The 26,366-nt window shown below is 41.0% G+C and overlaps 2 long non-coding RNA genes across 4 annotated transcripts in view; one reads left to right on the top strand and one right to left on the bottom strand.

Moving 5' to 3' along the window:
* The first annotated feature begins 405 nt into the window (after positions 1–405).
* Positions 406–26,366, top strand: part of LOC138923796 (uncharacterized) — a 69,564-nt gene continuing 43,603 nt past the window's right edge. Inside the window, exon 1 of the long non-coding RNA XR_011437922.1 lies at positions 406–819. This is a non-coding gene — a long non-coding RNA (uncharacterized lncRNA). The remainder of the gene's footprint in view (positions 820–26,366) is intronic.
* On the bottom strand, positions 6,134–11,770 carry LOC106783056 (uncharacterized). 3 transcript variants are annotated; one of them, XR_011437921.1, is made up of 4 exons: positions 11,602–11,770; positions 10,112–10,238; positions 9,615–9,704; positions 6,134–7,593 (listed from the first exon to the last, which is right to left on the bottom strand). It is a non-coding gene; the product is annotated as an uncharacterized lncRNA (long non-coding RNA). The 3 variants fall into 3 exon arrangements; XR_011437920.1 differs by having other exon boundaries at positions 9,615–9,707; positions 11,602–11,766; XR_001380551.3 differs by lacking the exon at positions 10,112–10,238 and having other exon boundaries at positions 9,615–9,707; positions 11,602–11,761.

Genomic DNA, 26,366 nt, shown 5'->3' with positions numbered 1-26,366 from the left:
TCGGTAAGGATAGGTACCATGCCTGATTCTTTCATCACTATATTCCCAGCATCTGTAAATGTGCCCCACCCATAGTAGGGGCTCAATGAGTAATCATTGAATGAATGGATAGATGGATGGATACATTGTCCAGATGACTGCAGCAGCGAGGAATAAAAAGGAAAAATGAAACCCAACCTAAAATGTAGGAAGGGAGATACAAAGAATGGATCCCAGTGGGCAGGGCAGGACCCACACAGGGCTGCTGCTATGCTCCTAACACCAGGGGGTGCCATTTACATAGAGTACAATGATTCTCGGGGGGCCCTGGAGTTAGCAGTCCAGACCGCATCCTCCCACAGTTTGGTATGTCTCCATGTTAGGAACAAATGAATCAATTCTAGAAAACCACAGACCTTTCGGGCTGTCTCAATCTGGAGATCAGTGTTTAAATCATCTGTGGTAAAGGATCAGTTTTGTAAAATTATTTCTAAACCTTTGCTCACTAAAACTTTTGTAAACTACAATAAAAATGAATTGCTAAAAAAGAAAAGAAGACATACAAAACAAAAGCCCAAATTTGTAAATATATTGGACAGACAAAATCACTCTGTCCATTTACTATTAAAATTTAAAGTCTATACTTAGCTCTTTGTGGATCAACCACGGTTTATAGATCAACTGCCGTCTCTGAGCCACACTCAGGGCGTCACTGCCTTAGAGAGACCTCAAGTCAGAGCAAAAGACCAGCTACCGGGCTAAGTGGTTGTTAACACCCTGTGCCGAGTTCTCATGGTAATCCCATGAGAAGGGCGAGATGCAGTGAGCGAGATGAGTCTGGTAAGTGCAGGACCGGATCCTGTTTTTATTTAAAATTTTGAAATTGTTTTCATCATGGATTTTTTGCATTCATTCTTATTTTCAAAAAATATCGTATCAAAATAATATTTTCTTGATTACTGAGTTTTTTGGTGCCTCTTTAAATTCTGCATCCAAAGTGACTCCCTCATTCACCTCTCCCTACTCCCTGCCCTGGGGAAGGGCATCAGATTTACTATTACATAGAGAGAAAGTTAGGCTAAGAGAGGTTAATTACTCAATATGTGAATAAGTGGCTGAGGACTGAACACAGGTCTAACCCAAACTCTATATCCTTTGTAATGTACTGCACTACTGCCTGTGCTGAGCATTCACCATCCATTCATTCAGTCATTCACTCATTCATTCACTAGTAACGCCATACAAGATCAACATTAAGTTGTGTGCTACACGCGTAGCTGGAAATGAGTAATTCAGCGTCAGTTAATGAGGGCCGGGTGATAGACGACCTTGAACGTGAAGTTGAGGAATATAGATTTTACCTGGAGTTACCGGGGCCTTCTGGAAGTGACGTAGTCAGATTTAATATCTAGAAAGTTCACTCTGAGTGCAGTGGGGTGACTTGGTAGACTGGAGTGGGCAGAACTGGAGGCAGATACCCGGCTAATAGAAGGATGCAGAAATCCAGGGAAAAGATGAAAAAGAAGTGAAGACGTGGTCACATTTGAAAGGATTCTTATCGTCGGCATTTTGAAGAAAACGGGTGCAAGGAGACATGGAAACACAAGAAACTGGTAAAGGAGAGAGCAGAAGGCGGGCAGCATCTGCGTGCTCAAGGACAGGAGGAAGGAGGAAGGCGGCAGTGGGCGGAAACAGCAGTCGGATTCTCAGCAGCGCTAAAATTGTCCCTGCCACTTGGCAGGAGTCAGTTCAGATGTCCCAGATCCAAGAGCCAGGGCCTTCTCCTCATTCATACAACTGCGCAAGGAGCAAATTGGTGAGATGCACGGCCCCGAGGATCCCCTGGCAAATGTCAGTTCTATCCTCGGGAGTGTTCTAAACCCTCAAAGCCTTGTTTGTCGAAGTGACAACAATGACAACGAGTTATTTCTGCCAGAGGGAACTATAAGAAATTTAGTCTGGCTGATAAAAAACATTTGTAAAGCACAATTCAAACATGAACAATGCCTTTTAGGAAAAATTAATTTAGAATCTAAATCAATACATAATGAATACTGTGCCTCAATCTTTAGAGACCCTAAATGGTACTCTTTCCATTCTTGGCCATTTTTATAATGAAAAAGAGAGATCCACGAGACTGTGGATGACTTTACAATCCTCTAAGCTTTCTCACTCACGTTATGCATTTATTTTTGCCGTTGTTTTGCATATGCATTATGCACTTGTTGATTCTTTCAACAATTCTATAAAGTGGGAAAGGAAGGAATTATTATTCTCATTTTGCAGAAGTGAAAGCTGAGGTCAGAGCGGTGCAGAGATTTGCCCAAGGTCACGCACAGGCAGAGCTTTAGAGCTGACCCTGGGACCCGGCTCTCTTGACTAACAGTATTCTTTCCACTAATTTCCACCATTCTGCTTAAGCAGCCTGTGCTGTGTGGCTTTTCTGGAAGTGCAGCATGATGATCATTTCATCATCTTCTCTCAAAGATCTGCCGGAGGTCGATCGTGAAGGAGGATTGCCTACTTCTCATAGGAGGCAGCTGCAGAGCCACTGACTTGGAGTCGAAGACTGAGACCCCCCCCCCCGCCCCCGACTCTGCAACTCACCTTGCCTGTGACCTTGGGCAAGACATTAACCCCCGGAAGCCTCAGTTTTCCCAGCTGAAACATGGCAGCAGTTTTCTCTATTTTACTAGGTTGTTATAAAGTGGTGTTGTCCTGCAGAAAGGAGAGGAATAAAGAGATGAGACACTGTGTCCATTAAATGTAATTGGAGGAAAAAAAAGAAGAACCTCAGGGTATTTAGGGCCCCTAAGGCCTCACAAGGATGTGTGAGTGGGAAAGAGGGCTTGGAGAAATGTGTTAGAAATCACATGAATCCTGTAAGAATCCGGAAGACAGAAGAAACGTTCACTCTTTGAGCACCTGCTGTGTGCCAGGGACTGTGCTGGACACTTGTGAGTACATTATTAATTCGGTGACTGCTTTTTGACCACCTACTATGTGCTGAGCACTGTTGGAGGTCTTGGGGAGCCCTAGGTGAGGAGAGACACAGCCGATGCTCTGGAGACCCATCCCCTCCCTTCCCATGACTTAGCCAGGAGAGTTAGCTCACCGGGACAGGGCCCAAAGCAGAGGGTTGTAGGGCTCTGAGGCTCCACCTTTCTAAGAGGACACTTCCAGGAGGTTTCTACTGCTATGTGGTTGCCCCTCCTCACCATTATAAATATGTAGACCTTCCAGGGAGTGGAAGCTTTCTGTCTACTAGAGCTGTTTTTATGGTGCACCTGACCTAGGCAACCTTCTCTGGGATAATGAATCTTGAAAGACCGTGTACACTCAACTGCCCTCCTGCTTGTGATATTTCCCCAATGCGCTCCAGTTTATATTTATACCACATGATACCGGTGGCATGTGTGTCTACGTCTTTGCTGCAGAACACAAAGACGCTATTGTCATCAAGCGAACATTTCCGTGGATGAGGCAGACAATGAAGAATTAAACAAAAGGTTCTCTGTCATTGATTCCTCCCAGCTTTACCATAACTGTTCAGGTTTGAACCCCTGCAGGCGATCTGTGACTCTCATCCAACTATGGCTGAAACCCTCACGTGGGTGTTCCAAGCTACTCTTGTGGCTTCGACTATCATCTAAGGGCTTGATGAATCCCCTAAACCTTTATCCCCAGTTTAGATCTCTCTTCTCAGCACCAGACTCATCCTTTCAGCTGCTTCCCAGATGTCTCCATACGTGTTCCAGAGGCACTGCAACCTCCATCTTCTCCTCCACTTTCAGTCTTCAGTTACGTAGTCCCCATCGATCCTGCCACCCAGGCCAAGAAACAAGACTCAATCAGCCTCCATCTTTCCATCACCCTTTCTTCCTACAATCTGTCACCACACCCTGTTTGCATTTCTGGCCTCTTAATCTTTCTCTCCACACCCTCTTTCCCTTAGGTCCAGCCATAAAGTCTGAGCTCATGCTTACATTAGTTTGCTGACTGTCTACCCCTGCAATTACCCCTCCCTCTTGTGCTCCCTCCACCTTGTACCACTGTGATCTTAGTGGAGTATACGTTTAAGCAGATTACTCTCCCATTTCCAAAAGCTTGAAGGAAAAGGGCCAAACGCCCATGGATGGCTCGACTCTCTCCCACCTCCCCTCCAGCTCCTCTCCCTGGAAGCGGCCTATGCTCTGGCCCCACTAAACTTGTCACCCGTCTCCAGATGTAACTTGCCACTTGAGACTATTTAAGTCTAAACCCTTTCTCGAATGCCCTGCCTAAAGGACCTGGGTGAGGGTCTCAGCCACAGTTGGGTGAGAGTCACAGATCGCCTTCAGGGATTCAAACCCAAACAGTCACGGTAAAGTTGGGAGAAATCATAAGCTGGAAGAACCCCAAATGTCTATCAAGATCCAGCCTCATGCCACCTCTATTTAAAATACTTTCCCAACATCCTCCAGCAAGAGAGTCTCGGTTCTCAAAACAGTTGGAAGGATATATCTTAATGTATCTTCTTTACACCCCTAGTTTCCTACTAGACTGTGAACTCCTTAAAGAGATCTTTGCATCCTTAGGACGTAAGAATTCACATATCATAGGAACAACAATATTAATGAAAATAAATAATGATAACATCTATCTTTACTTAGTGCTTACTGTGTTCCCAGCAGTAAGTTGTGTATGTGAGTGTGTGTTCACACGTGTATATATGTAAATAATCTTCACAAGAATCCTGTGAGGTAAATGCTATTATGCTTCCCATCTTACAGACGGAGAAACTGAGGTAAATATGTTAACTGACTAAGTAAATATCACACAGCTAGTACATGGCAAAACTGAGTTTCAAACTCAGGACCAGAATCCTTGGTCTATACCACTGAGCATTCCTGCATCACACAGGGCACTCTGCAAATTTTGGTGGTGGGTGGGATGACTGACTGAATGATTAAAACACAAGACAAAAGGTGATGAGGATGATGAGAATGATCACAAGTAAGAGACCGAGGGCCATGATGCAATTTAACAAAGGCACAGAGGTAGGTGACATGAGAGTGTTTGCCTCGTGGAGAAGATGGTATAGACAGAGGGAATGGTGTAGACAGTGGGAACAGCGTAAGCGGAGAAGACTCTGGAAAGACTGCAGCACTTTTAGGAGAACACTGGGGAGTCCAGCATGGCTGCAGAACTACAGAGCAGTATTTAATCCAAGTGAATGTAAAGTTTCCCTTGGAAGCTAAAAGTATTTTCATTACTCGTTGCTTTTCTCAGGCCTGCATCATGACCTCTGTGGGCCCAAAGCACTTCTGCCTTTGTGGGCTCCCTCCTTCATAAAGTCTTAAAAATTATGCTTCGTAACTGCATTTGTATAAAGATGAACATATTCATATTATATATTAAAATATTTTATTTGACCTAAAAGTTAAGTTTTTCCTTCTGATCTTACAAGAAATTAAAAATGGGCCCTGAAAGTCTGGTGGGCCCTAGATATCACACCTTCTGTGCCTAACGAATAAATTAGCCCTGACTTCTCTCTTAATTGTGCAAATCAACAAGGCCCTCAGCTGTTCTCTCTCAGGGATGAATTGAAGGTGACTCAGGCAGGGTTAGTTCTCAAAGATCATTGTTTATTATCAATTTCTTTATTTGTAAATTGAGAGAAATAGTCTCGATCATCTCTGAGGGGCTTTCTGACTAAAATCTATGTGCTCTCTGTTGTTTTTAGTTACTTAACAGCTCACAAATCTCTTTCAAGTTTATCATCCAGTTTAATTCTCATGAATTCCCATTATTCGTAGAAGGAAAGTGAGGCTGGGGGAGGCAGCCTGCCTGGTTTCACAGCTTCCTTGTGGAAGAGGGTGAGGCAAGCCCAAGTCTTTTAACTCCCATGCACTGCTCGACATCAGTGGCTTGTTCCAGGAAATAACCCCTGGGGTAAAGAGCTGCCGACACAGCGTCCACATGCAGTTCACACAGTCATGTGTGGTGGGTCATGAAGAGCCGGCTACATGCTGTAGTGGAAATTCTCCTGGGCTTGGAGTCAGAGATGTGAGTTCTTGTCTCAGCTTTACCGTTGCACAGCCTTGTGCCCTTGGGCATGGTGTTTAGCCATTCTGAGCATCACTTCTTTTATTCGTCAGCTCGGCTGCCATAACAAAATTACCATAGACCGGATGGCTTAAAGATCAGAAATTAATTTTTCATCATTCTGGAGGCTAGAAGTCCTAGATAAAGGTGTCAATTAACTCAGTTCCTGATGAGAACTCTCTTTCTGGCTTGCAGATGGCCGCCATCTCACATGGCCTGTCCTCCGGGCATGCACATGGACAGAGAGGTTCTCTCTCCCTCTTCTTGTAAGGTCATTAATCCCATCATAAAGACCCACCCTCCTGACCTCATCTAACCCTAATTACCTCTCAAAGTCGTATCTCCAAATAGTATCACGTTGGGGGGTAGGGCCTCAACATATGAATTTGGAGGGTACATAATTCAGTCCATAATACTTCTTTAATTTAAGAAGTGGGCATAATAGAATATTTGGGAGAACAAACTATAATTCAATAAGGAAATACATATGTATGTATATTTTAAGACACCTTCATAAAGAGTAAATTTTTGGCTTTAAAGGGATTAATTTCTTAGATTTTGTCTCTGTTCCTGCTTGTGTGGCCTGTCCACTAGCAGATGCCAAACTGTACTCAGGACCAATGCAGAGTTATTGGTCAGTGTGAGGGGTCCGGCCTATCCAAGTCCACAAATATTTTACTTTTCAATACCTACAGTGTTCCAGGCATGGTGCTGGACCTGAGCATGGCTGGGAAGGGAGACACAGGTACACAGCCACACACTAACACCAGTGTCCATTTTATGGTGTTCAGTCTCAGTGGAATACAGGTCTAATAAGAAGAAAATGACCAAAATAACATAGGATGCCAGGAGCCAAACAGAGTAAGGAGGAAGGAAGGGCAGTTGAGAAGAAAAGCAGGAGATCTCCCCTCCCCTCTTTGGGGCTGGTCTGTTCTCCCCCTCTTGCTTCTGCACGCCACAAAAAGAGAAATCCGGAATAAAACCACCTAACAGGCAAAGGAAGATTTGTTTGTATAATTTCCTAATAAAACTATAAAAGTTGGCCTGATTCTTCTTAGCTGAGTGTTCTCTCCTCTATTGTCGGCCAGGCTAATAAGAAAAGCATTGTATTGAGGAAGTTTGGGCGTGAATTTTATGACTCCCTGAACACTTCTGAGCAAGCGAAGGGGAGGCATTACTGTGAAGTTTTAAAACTCCTACTACTTTGAAATTATCACCAAGAATTGTCACAGGGGAACGCAGCAAGACGGCGATTTCTCCTTGTTTTACGCCACAGGACTGAAAAGGGAGTTGAAGGAGATTAATTACATTCCTTGCTAATCAATGCGAAGACATATTTTTCTGCTTCTCCATCTCATAATTTTTATTTCATCTAGTTTGGGCTTTTTTAGGGTTGCCAGATGTCCCAGTTTCAGTGGGACAATCCTGCGTTTTGAAGGTACGTCCCATCTGCTCTTGAAAATATTCCTGTTCACTGCTCTCTCGTGGACTGTAGGGTTTTTAGCGCTGCCAGCCAGAGTACGGCTGCTGGAGAGAAGATGATAAATTATTGTAACACTATGAAAAAAAATCACTCACATCCACCACCACCCCACCTCAGCAATGCTGTGAATTAATTCTGCAAGAATCTTTGTCATGAAAGATGACTCTCCAAGTCTCCATATGGGAATTTGAAACGCTTTCCACAATGGCTTTGAGAAGACAGAAGACGTAGGCAGGGCAGGAAAGAACGTGTGGAATGGTTTCTGGACTTGCTGCCAGAACACCTGGCTCTGCCATTTTCCAGAAGAGTAACTTTGGGCCAGATAGTTAAGACAAGAAATTGTTTTCTGAGCACCTACTGTTTACCTCACTTGATGCTAGGTGCTTTAGATAAAGTATCTGATTGACTTTTACAATAACGTTGGATAGCATAGGTTTTATCCCCATTTTATAGATAAGGATGTTGAGGCTCAGATCCACTGAATCCAGAACTCCTTGGTGTCAAACGCCCTGTTCTTTTCACTACCGATAACTCACTTTCTTTATCTATCAAGCAAGAATAATAATTATCTATACCTTGCAAGATTTGAAACCGAAGTTGAACAGATTCTCTAAAGGTTCCTTCCAGGGCTCCAATAATGGGGGTGGGGGAACTTGTCGGTTAAGGTCCTGTCTGTGGGAGGTTTTAAAAGGACGAGTTCCACTGAGCAAACATTCTTAGTGCTGGTCTAAGTACTTTTTAACATGGCCTCAGACTAGATGTCAAGGCCAGCACCGTCCAAGATAAGCTACATGATTTTAGGGCCATGCAACCAAGTTATCTTCAACCTTTGTATTCTTACAGTCCTCATTTCTCCTAGTGGAAGCATTGAAACTCCTGCATCAGTTCAGCTGTCCTCTGAATTGGGCCACTCATTACATCATGAACAGCCATCCTAACTTATTGAGAGTAGGCTTATAATATTTATTTTAACGAAACAAGGCCCTAACAGCAGAGACATGGTGGTTGCTGTCCCAGGCAATGGGGTAATGTCTGGGAGAGAGAAATTGCAGGTGAAGCTGTGTCACCAAGAGGCAGATAAGAATGTTCTGGAATCCTGTGGGAAAGGCACTGAATGATTTCATTAATACACATTGCATGGTTTTCATCACACCCATAGCTTGATTTCTTTTTTTCCAGGCCCACAGCTTTTTTACTGTCATGCCTCGATAGAAAAGCCTCAATGGAAAGAAACTCGCTAATCTCCAACGTGGGCCTTTGTCAGCATGTCTAAGGAACAAATGTGCGAGTGGTGGAGGGATCCCAAAATACTGCTAGCACGTCAGCTGTCATCGCTTTGGATGTTTTGCTGGCAGCGCAGCCTACTCATTTTGTTGTTTTCCCCCTGCCCTTCTCGAAGGCATTTTCTCCCCATAACGATGAAAATCTTTTTCTTAGATTTCAGTTCCTTGCACTCCTACCCTGCCCCACCTCTCTCTGTCCTTTACTGGGGGTTGGAAGTTTTTATCGTGTGAACTGTAGAAGTGCTTCAGGGGGTCAATAAACTCCTCGCCATTTTTTCAAAAGTGTGCATGTGTATGTACATTCCATCAGGCTCTCAAAGGGTGCATCAAAATAATTAAGGACTAATACATCAAAATATCCCTTTCTCTGGGGTTGTAAGGCCAAATATAGCAATCTGGATGGGAGGTAGGAAGCCCAGCCAATGTTCTTCTGGTGGAGAAATGAGAAGTTATTTCTAATCCCAATTCCCCATATCATCACAAGCAAATTACTTTAGCTCCAAATTCCTCTTTTCTCAGCTGTAAAATGGGTTCAATCTGTGTCTCACTGACTCACCAGCCCTTGGTTTTCCCTGCAGCCCATGCTCCAGGCACGTGGATTTTCTTACCAGTTCTGAAGACTCCACCCCCTCAGGGCCTGAGATGATGCCCCATGTTGGTTTCTCCACTTCTGACCTCTAATAGTTCTCCTACCACATTCTACAATAAGTAGGCATTGACCCGCCCACATCCCCTCTATTTGGAATATCCTGGGCAGTGGTGGCCCTGGGTTATTCACTTACCACCAGCGTCCAGCACCGGGAATGAAAGCAGGTGTTCATCAAGTTGTTGATGAGATTCAGCTTGTCTGAATTCCCACACGCCCTGCCACCCTGCTATAGAGAAAAAGAAGAAATGAGCTCAGCAGCCATGAGTTTCTAAGGGCGAAGAGAGGGTGGGTGTGTGGGGGCCACCTAACCGCCTCCCTGCATTTATTGTGCAGAGTGGAATTCTGTGCTGGTTACTAAAATACAGATTCCTAGGCTCTGCCGGCAGAGATTCTGACCCCGTTTGGGATGGGGCACCGAAAGTGCACTTTTAACATGTTCCCAGGTGGTCTTGCAAGGCTTGGTTTGGTCAAGGTAGGTGGAGACTCGACATTAGTGGACTGAAAGGCAGCTGCAGCCTCCTTTCCTAAGATCAGATGAGCGTCTGAGGAGCTGAGGGAACCATTGGATTTCCTCGACTGCCCTCTAGGTGGCGCTGTGCAGAAGCGTCAGCGATGCAGAAAGTGGCCCACCTCTGGGCTCTCGAATATTCGTTCCTCAGGGCGGGCCCCCAGGTGGGGCTTTCTGCTGTGTGCTCAGGTTTGCCAACGCCCGGTGTGTGGCAAGTATGAGGTTCTTCTCCAGATTTCTGTGCTCATCCTGATTTGGAGAGAGAGCATTGTTTCAAAGACAGGAAGATGTGTCTGGTTTCCAATGGTGCTTCTCACTTGTCACACAAAACAATGAGTTCAGAAGGGTGGGGGTTCAGTTACTCAACTACTTACTTTCCTCCTTGACTGTTGTTTTTAATTACAGAGTAATGGCATGTTTTTGTAGATGATTTCAAAAAAAGCATATAAACAAAAATAATTTTTAAAAGTCACCTGAAATCACACCACCCACAGATAAACAGTTAACATTTAGAGCATATCCTTAAAAGGATACTATTTGGTAACCTGTTTTTTCTTACTTAACAATATAACAAGAACATTTCCAGGCTAGTAGCCACGTTTAAATCATTTTTAAAAGTTACATCATATTATAGTAGTTCATTTATAGATGGACCATGGTTTGTTTGTCTAATTCCATATTGTGGAGCATTAAAGATCTCTCTCTCTCCCTCTCCTTCCTCTCTCCACCCTTCCTTCCTCCCTCTTTCAGGGTCTTTGGCTTTTATGGCCAACTCTGCCACCAGCATTCTTGTAGTTGCCCCTTGGTACATTTGTCCAATAATTTCCTAAAGTATAAATTCCTCAAAATAGAATGTCTGAGACAAAGGATATATAATTACAGTTTGTAGTTCTTACTGCTTTCTGGAAAGGTTGCCTACTTTACTTGCACCCCCAGTGAATGACCTCCCTGAAGCGATGCTCTGAAATCTTCCGGGACAATTTGTCCTGCTGATGGTCTGGCAGAATTCAGTGGTAAGTTAGCTTACCAGCTCTCCATCCTAGCGAGTTAGAGAATCCTGGCTGTAGAACACCTTCACAAGGGGGCCGGTTGAATCTACCTTGTTCTAACAGAGCAGTCTGGATGGCAAGCCTACTCATCCTCTCCATCCTTGCCATTTAGGCTTGGAGGCCTGGAAATTTACTGGAACTACCCTAGAATTACTCCCAGAGAAGAAATATAGTCAAGGTGGTGGTGACACTACAAGCAGCGGCTAGCATAAATTCAGTGTCAGCCCCACTGTCTCCTCCTCTCTCTTTGGGACAGTGATCGTGGCTGTCTTTCTTCCTTCCATGCTGAATTCCCCAAGTACGGGCAGTGGGAGAGTGACTGGGACTACATGCTTTGCCCCAGGGTAGGTTACGAGCGACCCAACAACACTCAAAGGCAAAATGTTGGAACCCACTTCATCCCAACAGGAGAAAGGGAGAAGAGGCACACGATGGCTAGAGTGGAATTTCCCATCTGGCCATGAGAGCAGGATGGAGTAAACCCACATGGTAACAGAGAACACTGAAAGCTATAGGCGTGAACCAGCCAAAGACTGAGAAGTAAAAAGAGGCAGGAAAGTTACCAAAGGATATCAGAGGCAGCAATCCAAGTAGGATACAGAGTCCAGATCCTGGAGCCATGAGTCCATTTTTAGAGCAAGGACAGGTGGTTGGAGGGCCTGAGCGCAGTCTAGGGCGTCTCCTTGCTTTGAGTTTGCTTTTATCAGCCTATGTGGATGAGGCTTTTGGATGGATCACATGCAGCCTCCCCTCCCCCACACACATACAAACTCACAAATCTCCTGCCAAAGACCTAAGGGCAGAACAAACTGGCCACACAGCCAGATCTTCCAATATTACAGTCATTATAAAATGACCAAGCAGTGGAAATGACCTTCGGCAGCCAGGGTGGGAGAAAGTATTTCATAGAGTTAGACAAAAACTAGAAAGAAAGAAATGTCCCTGGCTAGGCATCCAGAGAAGAGTTGTACAAACACCCCCATCCTATTTCTGCAGCTCAGCTACAGCGACAGTCAGGGAGGGACTGATAGCCAGCAGCCTGGCAGGCATTTTAGCCCAGCGTGCTGGGGGTGAGATAGGGCTGGATGTGGTAGGGAGAGACCGCACCCTGGTACACCCCTGAGTGGTCTATCATATGAATATATTTGTTTCCAAATTTTAAAAAAACTAATTAAATTTGTTTCCCAAATTGTTTTCATAGAACTCTGCATACTGTTAACAATACAATGTTGAGTGAAAAGAAAGCATAATATAAAGTTTTGCGCATAGTACAATTTCGACTCTGCAAAAATGTTTCTACATATACATAGAAAGGTATTAGAAGGAAATAAACCAGTGTTTTGACAGTGTGGGGAAATTTTGAACTTTGATCTGTTGTATCAGCTGAGACTGGCCATTCTCCGTCGTTGGTTGTAATCTCCAGGTTAAAGAAGCAGGAAGCAACCACGGCTGTACTGCCTACCAGCCTGTGATAAGAACGGCCTGGAGCCCCGTGGGGAGCGTTAGTGGGTTCAGGAAATGGAAGGAGAGGCCACAGAGCCAAGCAGAGCAGTCACGTCCCTCGCAAGTCTAATGAGAACTGCTCTCCTTTCCACAGCTTTTCTCATTTCTGATTTCTCTCTGCTTTCCTCTAATTTTTAACCTGTTAAACTCGTTGTGCCCTTTCATTACCAAGGTAGATATCAGTCAATTAACCAATTGATTACAAGGAGGCAGGTATGGCAAACAATGTCAACAGGAATATAATGATTACACTCCGGTTAAGTAAAGAGTAATCTGCGTAGTTCTTATCCCGTGATGCAGATTCAGCCTTTTTAATGTAACCTGTGTTTGTAATTCACCGGTTAAAAAACACCTCCAAGCACTGTTAGAAAGAGATATCCAAACCAGGGGGGACTCGACTGCGTGATGAGAAGCGGCGTGGACGGAGCAGAAAAGAACATGCATGATAAGGAAAGATATGGGGTTTGATCCCAGCACCCAGCCACCCCTGCCATAGTGCCAGCTGCATGACCTGGGATAAGTCACATACCCTCTCTGAGCCTTAGGTTTCTCCTTTGTTAAGTGAGAATGTAATACCCATCCTTTAGGTAAATAAATATATAAAGCGATGCTAGAGGACCCAGCACCAAGAAGAGAGTGCCATTTTCTCTTCCCCTCCATGTCTCCTAAACCTCCAAATCAGGTTAATGCAGTTAAGATTATCCTTAAGATGCTCTCTGTCTAAGTGGAGCCCCATGGCCCAAAGCCTCACAATGTGAGCCACTCTTGCCTTCCTTCACGGCCTCTACCTGCACCTGGATCTAGATTTCTCTCTGTGGAATTCGCTGTGGACCAGTCTTTCTCCCTCCCAGCCTGAAGCTTTAGCTTTGCTAGGTAACCTTTTTATTCCCTCATTAGTCCGAGGTAGGTGCCAAGACAATCATATCTTTCAGATATTTAGAGTGTCTTTTAGAAGAAATTAATTGGTGCTCAGAAATACCATCACTTAATGTGAAAATTTTCTTTACTTGACAATAGTAAAAAGTAGCAAAGCTGTTTTTGCTCTTAAAATATTATTTCATGAATTCTGAATTTCCAAAGATTAATTCATCTGGTTTGAATAACCGTGTCCAATAATTAATCTTTTAGTAATTCTTTTCTTCCATGAAAAGTAAGAATTTTCTGCCTGATCATCAAGCTAGATGAGGCAAGCTTTTTTTCTTCCTTTTTTTCCAGAGACTCCAGCCTCTAGAAAGCTCTAAATCTGTTTGATAACCACCTGAAACTTTAATATCCCCATGAGCTACAGTCCTATTCATTAATTTTTGATGTAACAGTTCAGAAAGCAATCGTCAGCAGTTTCATTTGCCTACCGACATGCTAAGAGCTGGCCTTGCCTACAGGGTCAGGTGTTCAAAGACTGTTTTCCAACTGGAACTGGCCATTTGAATAACAATGACTTTGACAACAGCGGTGGCAGCACCGGTCATTCCGTCACCATATCTAGTGCCTTTTAAAGAACAATAGAGGCTGAGAATTCAAGAGATCTCTTGCAATTATGAAGACAGAGACGGAGTCCCCATCGCCACTTTCTCCCACGTTCAGTTTCCGTATGCAATTCCTCTTTAGCCATCATTGTCAAGTCCGCTCAGCAGTGGAGAATAACCCAAAACACTTAGATTGGTTTAAGGCTCCAGTATATTAAAAAAAATTACAAATGTCAAAACAGGATCCCAAAAATGATACTTTAAAAAATATTTACATTTAACAAATTAATATTTCATACCAGAAATACGATGTAAACAATCATGCTGTTCACAAGCGTCTGGTAGTATTAAAAATAATAACAGCTTACATTTGTCAAATTACTATGTGCTTGCTATATGCTATGTATGCATTGCTCAAAGCTCTTTTCATATCTTATGTCATTTAATTTTTCCAACAACCTTATGAAATAGATTCCATTATCGATATTTCAAAAACAAAGAAATTGGGGGCACAGAGATGTTCAGTCGCTTGCCCGAGGTGAAAGGGGATGGAGACAGACTTATAGTTTTCAGCACTCCAGTCCTTTTAGTGTATTTCTGGGACTGCGTGTGCTGCCTCAGTTAGAGCCCAGGACATAAGTCTAATCTGAGATCTTTGTGAATGTGACCTCTGGTCATTTGCACTAATCAAGAGGACACTTTGCCCTAATTCCAGGACTCCACACAGTGCTCATGATGCACATGGCCTCACAGGGGTGTACCCTGGCTCCACGCTTCCTTTTGGCTGGGTCTCGGCTTAGACACAAGAGTTAGTCTTCCTCTGTAAGACAATGAATACTACGCTAATCTCTTTGTCTTCTGAAAGGAGGAATTAAGTCAACTTGCTCAACAACTTCTCCAGGTTCAAACATCACTCTGAGACTAAGACATGGAGCAGAGCTGGAAGTCCACGGAAGTCACCTTTGCTGCCCTGCCTTTGTCCTCAAACCCTGGAAAAATGGGCTCTTCCTGGACACCTTCAGTATATCTTAGCAAAGTGAGTGAGCAGAAGGAGAATCATATGGCTTGATTCTTTGCATCCTTGGACAAGAGAAGGAGTGAGAGAGTGAGACAAAGGGCAACAGCAAGAGTGTGCATTTTCACCATTATTATCCCATCCCCTTCTTGAGCCATCCCAGTCTGGCTCTGTCTCCTGGACAGCTCTGTTAGTGATGCTGGTAGCGTCTGTGTTACTTAATCTAACGGATACGGTTCTGTTCTCAACCTTAGTGCACCTGCTAGTAGTTTTTGGCACCACTGACCATTTCCTCTTCCTGAAATGATCTCTTCCCTTGGTGTCTGTTCTCAACACAGTGCAGGTTTTCCTCCCACCTCTGTGGCCCCCTTCTCCATCACATAAGCAGGCCTATCCATTCTGCAAAGATTGGCCACTGGCCTCTTCTCCTCTCTCCCATTTTTCTTTGCTTAGTCTGTGGCCAAGACTTCAATCACCAATTACACACAGGTGACTTTCAAATTCATTTCTTCAGACCAGACCTTTCTTTTGATCTCCAAATGCATGTATCCCAAAGGTTACTTATTATAGCTCCTTTTAGATTTCTCAAAGGCACTTTGGGTTCAATTTTTCATCTACTTCCGAAATCAAACTTATGATCTTCCCACTATTAACCTGGTCCTTTTTCAGTGTTTCCTTTGTCAGTGAATGGCCATAATTTACCATGTTCCTTCTCTTCCCAAGGTGCTTGGCACACGATGCTCCTTTTCCATATTAATAAATGACAGACATATATATGTGTAAACAGATGTACATATATACAGAATGGCAAATATGTAGAAATGAATCCCATTTTACCACTCGCTAAATTTCAGAGTCTTAATGACCATTTTCATTTATGTACCGATGTAAATAAAAATCACTTATTACAAAAAAAGATGAACCTAGTGTTAAATTCTGCACAAATAAAATATTTAACTTAGCGCACACTATAATTCTTTCTATCACAATTACTGTAATTACAACCTAAGTTGTAATCTGCTGTTACAAACAACCGATTGAGTTTTCTTTTTCTATTTCTTGTTCTCCCACTCAGTAGACAGCTGCTTACATTGATGTTTGGGGCCCTTCCAAGCATGGGTCACACACCCATGAAGCAGACTGTACCTATAACTTTTACAGAGTTTTCTTTCAATTCTTTGTACTCCAAACACCATGTCTCCAATTCTTCTGAAATTTTTATTTCTTCTTCAACTTTTTCCTACATTGTTGTTCCCACATTTTATTCATTCACTCATCAGACATGGAGAGCATGGCTCCCACATACCAGACGTGGGTTAAATACTGGAGATGCAGAGATAAATAAGTGATGAATCTTACCCTTAGGGGCTCCGAGTCATTCTCCAGAGGACTTCTGGGATCAGCCTTTGAGTTGAAGTCTCTTCATGAGATAATAAAAGTGTTGCCACTCTTTGCCCTTTGATGGTCAACAAATGTGTGATATGAAGCTCAAACGCATTCAGAATAAAAAGCAAATTATATCACATGAGATATCACTGCTCATGAACCATATCAGTAGAAATTAGATAGAAATTATAATTCCCGGGATAGTCAAGAGTGATTTCTCATTCACATTTTGGGATGCAATTTGACAACATTTATGAAAAATAATTTAGAAGTACTATTTAATTATACCTCCTTCTTTTAATTTCCCACACAGATATATTAACACAAATGCATAAAGACCTGTACAGATGAATATAGAGATGGAAGAGAGAGAAGGCATTTGTTACAGTATTTTTTGTAATCAGGGAAAAACCTAGAAACAACATAATTGTCCATTAATTATTTATTTAGTTAAATAAATTATAGTTCATACAAGCAGAGAAATATTATGCAGCTAATAAGAAGAGTGATGTAGCTTTCTTTCTGTTGACAGGATGCCCAAGGCATCATTGTGAAGTGACAAAAGCAAATTACAGAATAGTTTGTAGAGTATGATACTATCTGTGTTTTGAAAAAGAAAATCAAATATACCAGTTAACATATCCATAACTCTATCATATCTGATATAAACATCAAGAATGTCTAGAAGACAAGGACATTGTAACAGTAATGCTTCTGAGGAATGGAATTGGGGAAATTGGGGCAGAGAATTTTGCTTTTTACTTCATTTCCTATTGAATGGTTTAAACTGAAATGAAGTTTTACTTCTTTCATAGTTAAAAAATATCCAATTAAAAACGACTCTGAGTCACTAATTCTATTTTTCCTTTCCACCCTTTACCTCTAATATCATTTCGGAAAAGACAGGGAGAAAGTAGTTAACAAACTTTAGGAATCCAAAAAGTAGTGACATCTTCTACAATCAAGAGGACAGGACGTGGCACAGCCTATCCCCTAACAGCCAGGATCACTTTCACCCTATAGTCACACAATCCTTATTCATTGCCCTGCCTGCCTTTAACGACCTTGTGACTCTAGCTACATGATGCAGAAGTAGTCTCTTTATTCCTGAGAAGAAAAACTCAACCTAACCATTCTTGTCTTAAAGAGGACTCTTTAGCATTGAAAATTCTTTACTCTCCCTCTGGCCCTGGTGAAAAATCATTTAGATGGGATATTTTTTGTCAAGTCCACATAAACCTCTATAAGGAATAAAAATTGCCTCCCTGCTCTCCAGCCCAGCTTCTTCTTCTTCCCCTTTCCTTCCTCCTGCCTTCCCCCAAATTCATGAACACTGAGGACCAGTTTATGCTGCAATAACAAATGACTCCTAAAGCTTGATGGCGTCCATCGTCAGTGGCTACAGCTTGCTCTGATCATCTTCACTCTAGGTCTCAGATGTTGGAACAGTCTCTCTCTGGGACATTCTAGCCTCAACCTGGCTTCATGGCAGAAAGAAAAGAAAATATGTTAAGGCCACACAGCTCTACAGCTTTCTGCCACAGGTGATAGACATCGCCTTTGTTCAGATTTCACTGATCAAAACTCTTATGCCTGAGTTCAAGAGGTGGAGATGTCTAATTCTCCTGCATGGAGGAGTGGTGAATTTGGTAAATAATAATATAAAGAAATAAAGAATCACTATTATCAGGCCCATGCTGAGAGCAAGATCAAGATTTAAAGTAAAGGACCAACAATAGAGAATAGCCAATATAGCAAAGCAGAGGGTCTAAAACAGCCAGATAGTGTTTTTTTTCTATTTTTAACAATTTTTTTCATTACGGTAAAATACACATAACATGAAATTTACCATCTTAGCCATTTTAAGTGTACCATTCAGTGGTATTAAATACGTTCACAATATTGTGTAACCATCACCACCATCCATCTCTATAACTCTTTTCATCTTGTAAAACTGAAACTCTATACCCATTAAACAATAACTTCCCACTCCCCACTACCTCCACCCACTGGCCATCACCATTCTGTTTTCTGTCTCTATGATATTGGCTACTCTAAGTACCTCATATAAGTAGAGTCATACAGTATTTGTCTTTTTACAACTAGATTGTTTCACATAGCACAGTATTCTCAACCTTCATCTATGTTGTAGCATTATGTCAGAATTTCCTTCCTTTTTAAGGCTAAATAATATTCCATTGTATGTATATACCATGTATTTTCCTTATCCATTCATTCATCAGTGCACACTGGGCTTGCTTCCATGTTTAGCTATTGTGAATAATGCTAATATGAATATAAGTCTACAGATATCTCTTCAAAATCCTGCTTTCAATTCTTTTGGGTATATATCCAGAAGCAGAATTGCTGGATCTTATGATAATTCCATTTTTCATTTTTTGAGCAACCATCTTACTGTTTTACACAGGGGCTATACCATTTTGCATTTCTACTAGCACTGCACAAAGTTTGGAGTTTTTTCTAAAGTTATTTTCCAAGAGCATCAAGAATGATTGACCCTGCCTGATAGACAAGAACACATTCTCCCTTAAGACTCTGAGCTCCCCAAGCTGGGAGATCCTGCCTCGCAGTAAGCAATCTCTTTACTGGTTATGTCTATTTAGATTTTCTAGTTCTTCATGATTTAATCTTGATAAGTTTCGTGTTTCTAGCAGTTTGTTCATTTCATGTAGGTTATCTGATTTGTTGGCGTGTAATGATTCATAGTACTCTCTTATAATCTGCTTTATTTCTATTGAATCAGTAGTAATGTCCACTTTCATTTCTGATTTTAGTAATTTGAGTCTTCTTTCTTTTTTTCATAATTCATCTAGCTAATAAGTTTGGTTTGTCAATTTTGTTGATTTTTTCAAAGAACCAACTTTTCGTTTCACTGATTTTCTCTATTGGTTTTCTATACTCTATTTCATTTATCTCTGCTCTAATCTTTGTTATTTCCTTCTGCTAGCTTTGGGTTTAGTTTTTCTTCTTTATCTAGTTCCTTAAGTTGTAAAGTTATATTGTTGATTTGAAATCTTTTTTGTCTTTTAATGTAAGCATTTATAACTATAAATTTTCCCCCTGGCCTTGTCACTGCTTTTGCTGCATCCATAAATTTTGGTATGTTGTGTTTTCATTTCCCTTCTTGTTTAAGTAGTTACTAATTTCCCTTGTGATTTCTTCCTTGATCCATTGATTGTTGAAGAGTATGTTGTTTAATTTCCACAAATCTGTGAATTTTCCAGTTTTATTTCTGTTATCAATTTCTAACTTCATCCAGTTGTGGTTGGAGAAGATATTTTGTATAATATAAATGTTTTAAAATTATTGACACTTAGTTTGTGGCCTAACATATGTTCTATCATGGAAAGTGTTCCATCACTTAGGAAGAATGTGTAAGATTTTGTTGTTTGGTACAGTATTCTGTATGTCTGTTTGTCTGTTAGATCTAGTTTATTTATTGTGTTGTATAAGTCCTCTGTTTCCTTACTTATCTTCTGTCTGGTTGTTCTATTCATTATTGAGAGTGGATATGGGAGTCTCCAATTATTACTGTAGAACGGTATTTCTCCCATCAACACTGCCAGTTTTTGCTTCATGTATTTTGATAGTCTGTTGTTAGGTACATAAATGTTTGTAATTGTTATATCTTCTTTCTGTATTGAAACTTTTATTAATATATAATGTCCTTCTTTGTCTCTTGTAATTTTTTTTATTTAAAGTCTAGTCTTTCTAATATTAGTATAGTCACCTCTGCTCTCTTTTGGTTACTATTTGCGTGGAATATCTTTTCCCATCTGTTCACTTTCAATCTATTTGTGTCTCTTGTAGACAGCATATAATCAGATCACATTTTTTTATCCATTCTGCATGTATCTGTCTGTTGAGTGGAGAGTTTAATCTATTTACATTTAAAGTAATTACTGGTAAGGAGAGACTTAATTCTGTCATTTTGTTATTTGTTTTCTGTACTCCTTTTTGCTTTTTTGTCTTTCATTTCCTACACATTGTCTTCTTTTGCACTTAGTTGAATTTTTGTAGTGAAATGTTTAAATTTCTTTCTCAGTTCCTTTTGTGTATATTCTATAGCTATTTTTTGTGGTTACTGTGGGGATTGCATTTGACATCCTAAAGTTATAGCACACTAATTTGAATTTACGCTTGCTTTAATTTCAATAGCGTACAAAACCGCTGCTCCTTTACAGCCTCATCCTCATCTCTTTTAGTTTGTGATGTTACAAAATTATGTCTTTATCACTGTGTGCCCTAAAACATAAACTAATAATTACTTTAAATGTATTAGCCTCTTAAATCATGTAGAAAAAAATTGAAGTTACAAACCATTTACAATAGTACTGGCTTCTATAATTGCCCATGTTTTTGCCTTTATTAATATCTCTGTTTTTTCCATACAGCTTGGAGTTACTGTCTAATGTCCTTTCATTTCACCCTGAAGGACTCTCTTGAGCATTTCTTGTAGGGCAAGTCTAGTGTCAATGGACTTCCTCAGCTTCTGTCTATCTGAGAAATCTTCATTTCTCTCTCATCTTTGAAAGATAGTTTTGCTGTATACAGTATTCTTGGTTGATAAGTTTTTTACTTTTAGTGCTTTCAATATATCTGCCCATTGCCTTTGGACTTCCAAAGTTTCTGTAAAGAAATCTGCTGAAAATCTTATTGAGGAGCCTTTGTGATGAGTTGTTTCTCTCTTGCTGCTTTCAAGATTCTCTCTTTGTCTTTGTCTTTTGAAAACTTGATTATACTATGTCTCAGTGTGAGTCTTTTTGAGCTCATCTTATGTATACCTCATTGAACTATTTGGATGTTTATATTCATGTACTTCATCAAATTTGGGAAGTTTTGAGCCATTATTTCTTCAAATATGCTCTCTTCTTTTTTTTCTCTCTCTCTTCTCCTCCTTATACTCCAACAATGCATATATACTTGTACTTAACAATGTCCTACAGGTTCATTAGACTTTGTTCACTTTTCTGCAATCTTTTTCTTTTCTGTCTCTCAGACTTGACAATTTCCATTGTTCTGTTTTCACCTTCACCAATTCCTTCTTCTATCTCCTCAAATCTCTATTTGAATCCTTCTAGTGAATTTTTCATTTCAGTTATTGTACTTTTCAGTTTTATAATTTCATTTTGGCTTCTTTTTAGGTTTTCTATCTCTTTATTGATATTTCCATTTTGTCCATTCATTATTTTCTTGACTTTGTCCACATCCTCTTTAGTTCTTTGAACATCTTCAAGGCAGCTATTTTAAAGTCTTTGTCTAGCAGATCTGCCATCAGGTCTTTTCCAGGGACAGTTTCTGTTAATTTAATTTTTGTATCCTTTGAATAGGCTATACTTTCCTGTTTCTTTCTATGCTTTGTGATTTTTTGTTGAAAAGTGGACATTTGAATCTAATAATGTGGTAACTCTGGAAATGAGATTCTCCTCCTTTTCCAGAGTTTTCTGTTTTTTTGTTACTGTATTTGTTTATTGTTGTAGGCCATCTCTGTACCAAGTATCAAGAATCAGCCTGAGGTGTAAACTTGAGGTCGTCTCAGGTCTTTTCTAAGCCTGAGTCTTTCCCTGGATGTGTGTGCTCACTTTCCATATATGCATTTGCTTTTGAACGTCCTTGTCTTTAATGTCAGGCTTCCAAAATGGGAAAAGAGAAAAATGAAGCGGCGGGGCGGGGGGAAGGCACTGGCCCTTTAAATCCCCTGAAAGTCACTTCAGCAAGAGGGGAGGGGCTCACAACAATGGGAAGAGTCATGTTGCTGCAACAACACAGGCCACCTCCTCTTTGCCTCCACCTTTGGGATCAGCAGCAGCAGTTAGTAACCAGAGCACAGATCCCTGATATTCGAAGAATAGAGTGCTTTTTGCCCACCCTGGCTCCTCTAAGCTGTGTGTAGGCTGCTTCAGGAGCACTTGCCCAGCTGTCTGCCATGGGAGTGAGGGTGGGGGATGGGTAGCTGTTACTGTGCTAAGAGCTGAAGTTGACTGAAATTAACTCCAATTTACCTTCCAAGGCTTCTCCTGGAAGTTGCAAACCTTGAATAGACTCCATAACTCCAAAAGGGTTATATCAGGCAGATTTTGCCAGTGCAATTGTTGTCTAGGTGGGAAGACAAATTCCTGGTACTTCCTGCTCCACCAACTTCCCAGAATGCTCTCTTCAGCCAGATAGGTTTTTTTAGTCTTATTTTACCTTTTGTTGAAAACCTACATGCCAACTTTTGCAAAGATAATGGAAGAGAGAAGAAAATGTCCTAAAGAAGCAGCATAGTTCAGTCGAAAGATCAAGCAACCAAGAATCAAAAAACTAGATTTGCAGTCTTGTTTGTTTTATCTTCTAGAGCAGCACTCTCTAATAGAAATATAATGTGAGCCACATATGTCATTAAATTTTTAGCAGCCACATTAAAACAAAGAAACAGGTAAAATTAACTTTAATAGATTTAATTTAATTTATTATTTCCAAAATGTTATTTCAACATAAAATCAATATAAAAATTATTGATGAAATATTTGCATTTTTTCATACTAAGTCTTTGAAATCTGATGTGTATTTTACACTTAAACAGCACATCTTGATTTAAATGCTAAATTTCCCTCAGAAGTAATTGTTACGTGTTTAAATTTCATCAAAAGTAGATTAACATAGCCAAGTTGTGCCAGACATACTTAATTTTTTCTATAACTGAACCAAATATCAACTTTTAAATTAAAATTAGTTAAATATTAATTATTATTAATTAAAATGAAATAATATTAAGGTTCAGTTTTTCAGTTTCTCTAGTCACATTTTAAGTGCTCAATAGCTGTGTGTGACTAATGTCTACCATATAGGAAAGTGCATATTTACAGTGTGACCTTGGAGAGGTCAGTTACCATCTTGAAAATCAAGTTTACCATGTTGCTCATGAGATGATTGGACTAATTTATCTCTTATGCCACTTGGGGTTCTATCACTTAGTAATTCAACATGACAAAAAAAAAAAGGAACAGAGCATCTGAGAATTTCTACTTCACATCCTTGAACAATTTCTGGGCTGGGTTTTAGACATTTCTGAGGGCATTTCAAAACCTTAGTATGCTGATCATAAGTGAACAGACCCTCCAAAGATTTTTTAAAAAATATTTGCTAAATTAACCTTGAAGTTATACTATCACATTTCTCAAATGCCTTTGCTCTTTTTGTTATATATTTAAGTGTTTGCCCCTAAATTTTTGGAAAGGTGCGAGCTGTCTGTGCCAGAATCAGTAAGGCCTGGGAACATAACACAACTCACTGCCAACTGCTTCCCTCTATCGTTATTCATCTGCTCAAGGACGGTTCTTTTCCGTCTCCACATGAGCTGTTTTCTACTTCGCCTACCTGTCCATAGGAGTTAAAGTCAACTTCTAATTTTCTGTATTGCCTAGGGAGCCAAGAAAGTAAGTTGAGAACAGTATGTATGCTGCTTTCATTTTAGGTAACTACATACAATAACAACCTATATATGGATCATACTCTATAAATTTCAAAATTTTTTATGTAACTAATCTCACTTGAACATTCATCATTCATATCAATATGAATAAAAGGAAAAGAGGAGTCTAAATTCATGCAGCCAATAAATAAAACACCTGTATTACAGAAACAGTTTTCTAAGTATTAATCAAGTACCCTTTCTAACGCATCACTCTGAACCTCCCAGATCAGATTTCTGCTGGGGCCAATGTGACATTAATTCCACTTAGTCTATCATCAGCTCTCAACTTAGGCACTTTTCCAATGTGCTCAGGCTGTTTCATGATTCAAAGTGCAGCCTTCTAGAAAAGTAGGATGTCATTCCACTTTTTCAGAGGTCAGACTTCCGGCAACTTCTTTCAACTCTCTAGAATACAGCCCTGAATTCAAAATCAAGAAGAAATAAACCAAAAAATTCCATTACTTGATACTGAGCAATAAATGATGAAGTGGGTTGTCAAGTGCCAATGTTTCCAGGGAGATGTGACTTGAAAGTTTCCCTGGTGCAAAACAACAGGGGCTCATTTTCTAGGTCAGATTCCCAATAGGAAGGTCATTCTTCCTCCTGATGGATGCTTCCCCACAAAAAAAGAACATGGGAAGGAACAGTGCACAGAGGTACCATCAAGGACTACAAGTGGTCTTTTCTGAGCAAAAGGAGCAGGATGAGATGAGGTTAGCCAGAGGTCATGGAGTGATCTTGAGTGGAGAGACTGACCATTCAGACCAAGCTGTCAGCATACCTACAAATAAGTGATGCAACAGTCAACAGACGAATAACAGCAACAGTGTCATCCCATTGTCACAGTCACTGGAGAGAACATGGACTTAGAAAATTTAGGTTAACGAGACGGAGAACCACAGCTTCTCCCTGCCATTTCAGAGCAATGAAGCACACTAAACTTGCATTAATAATAATTCCTTGAAGCAAGACAGGGATATTACGAAAAAAATGATAATTACAATAAAATTAACAATGTCAGTGATGATGATGATGATGATAATGATGACACCAGTGATAGTGAAATGTTGATTTACTCTCTTCTTTGTTTTACTTACTTGCAGTTAGTGAACTAAGACAAGCCTGAGAGGGAAGGTCTGGCGCAGGTCATTGTGACCACTCTGGCCTAGACATTGAGACAAAGTCTTGCTCTTATGGCTCCATGGCTCATCTTCAGACTGGCCTTTCCTAGCCCTCGGAGCAAGAAGACACTGAGGACTTGAGATTCTAGGGCTTAGGAGGAAGGAGCAAAGGAGGTTACTCAAGTCTCTTTATTCTAGGCCAAGATCTTCTGCATGGTCCAGTCTAACTCCTCAGAGGAGTAGACTGTGATTTGGATCCCAAACAAGTCACTCTACAATATAGTAACCAATACAAATGCCAGCTTGCCTTAAGGTGTTCCCTTTCCTGGCCTTGTCCTTGGTTCGGATGGTGTACATGGGAGCAGTGCTCTGGCAGAATAAACCTGGGTGCTGGATTCCTGGAACCTTTGGTGAATCTCCAACAGACCCAAGCAGTATATATGCACAGGGGACTAGCATGTGGGCAGCCACTACCACATTGTGGCAGGTACAGCTGGCGTTAGGAGAGGCCTCCAGTGCCCTGTTTCCCTGACATTATCCATGGATCTCTAGGATTCCCTAAAGAACTACCCAGGAAAAGGGACAGAGAGGCTGTGTATTCAAGTCTCTGGGCCAAAAATCCTTGTTTCAACCAGAGCAGCTCTCAATTAACTACTTTATATATTGGTCATCTAAGTGAGGTTGTTTTTTTTTTTTTTTTTTTTGAATAAAGGATTCTGTAGCATAAAACCAACGTACAAGAAGATCTGAGAACCACTACTTCCATGTTTACATCCCCAGTGGCAAACTGTATCAACCATGTCTTTTTATTTTCTGTGTTCTGATGCTTTGACATCTGGGACCTTGTTGACCCGGGATGGACTGTAGCACCCAGGCCTAGCCAATTCCTGGAGACAGTAACAATTCCGCCGGGAGCATGCCTTTCATGTACAAACCAAACAATACCCCAATCAGAGTCTTTATTAGGTTCCTGCACATTCTAAGCTACTATTCCCCTGCCCTAATCACAGAGTCAGTACCAGACCACTAGGTGCAGCCCCTATGCCCAGAGCCAGCTGAAATTATTCAAACTAACCAATCCTAAACCTGTTTACCCTGCATTGCCTCTTCTTTCCCACAGAAACCACAAGAAAGGCTCTTGTTCACATTTCCACACATCCCACCTGCTCTCTCTGCCTTCTGTATGAACCTGATGCTTCTCCGTGTTGCCTCGCATGGTACGCCAAGCTTCCTGTTTCCAGGGAACCGACAAACCTCTTAGCTTCATCACAATCATTTCTGTGGCGGCATGTCTTGCGACACATGATTGAAACAAATCCCAGTTACTCTTAAAACACAAATACAGCTCCTCCTAACCAGC

Source organism: Equus caballus, chromosome 4 (genome assembly GCF_041296265.1).
Source record: "Equus caballus isolate H_3958 breed thoroughbred chromosome 4, TB-T2T, whole genome shotgun sequence".
In the NCBI taxonomy this organism is placed as follows: domain Eukaryota; kingdom Metazoa; phylum Chordata; class Mammalia; order Perissodactyla; family Equidae; genus Equus; species Equus caballus.
The sequence above is the reverse complement of the archived record's forward strand: the minus strand, read 5'-3'. Positions and strand labels throughout refer to the sequence as shown.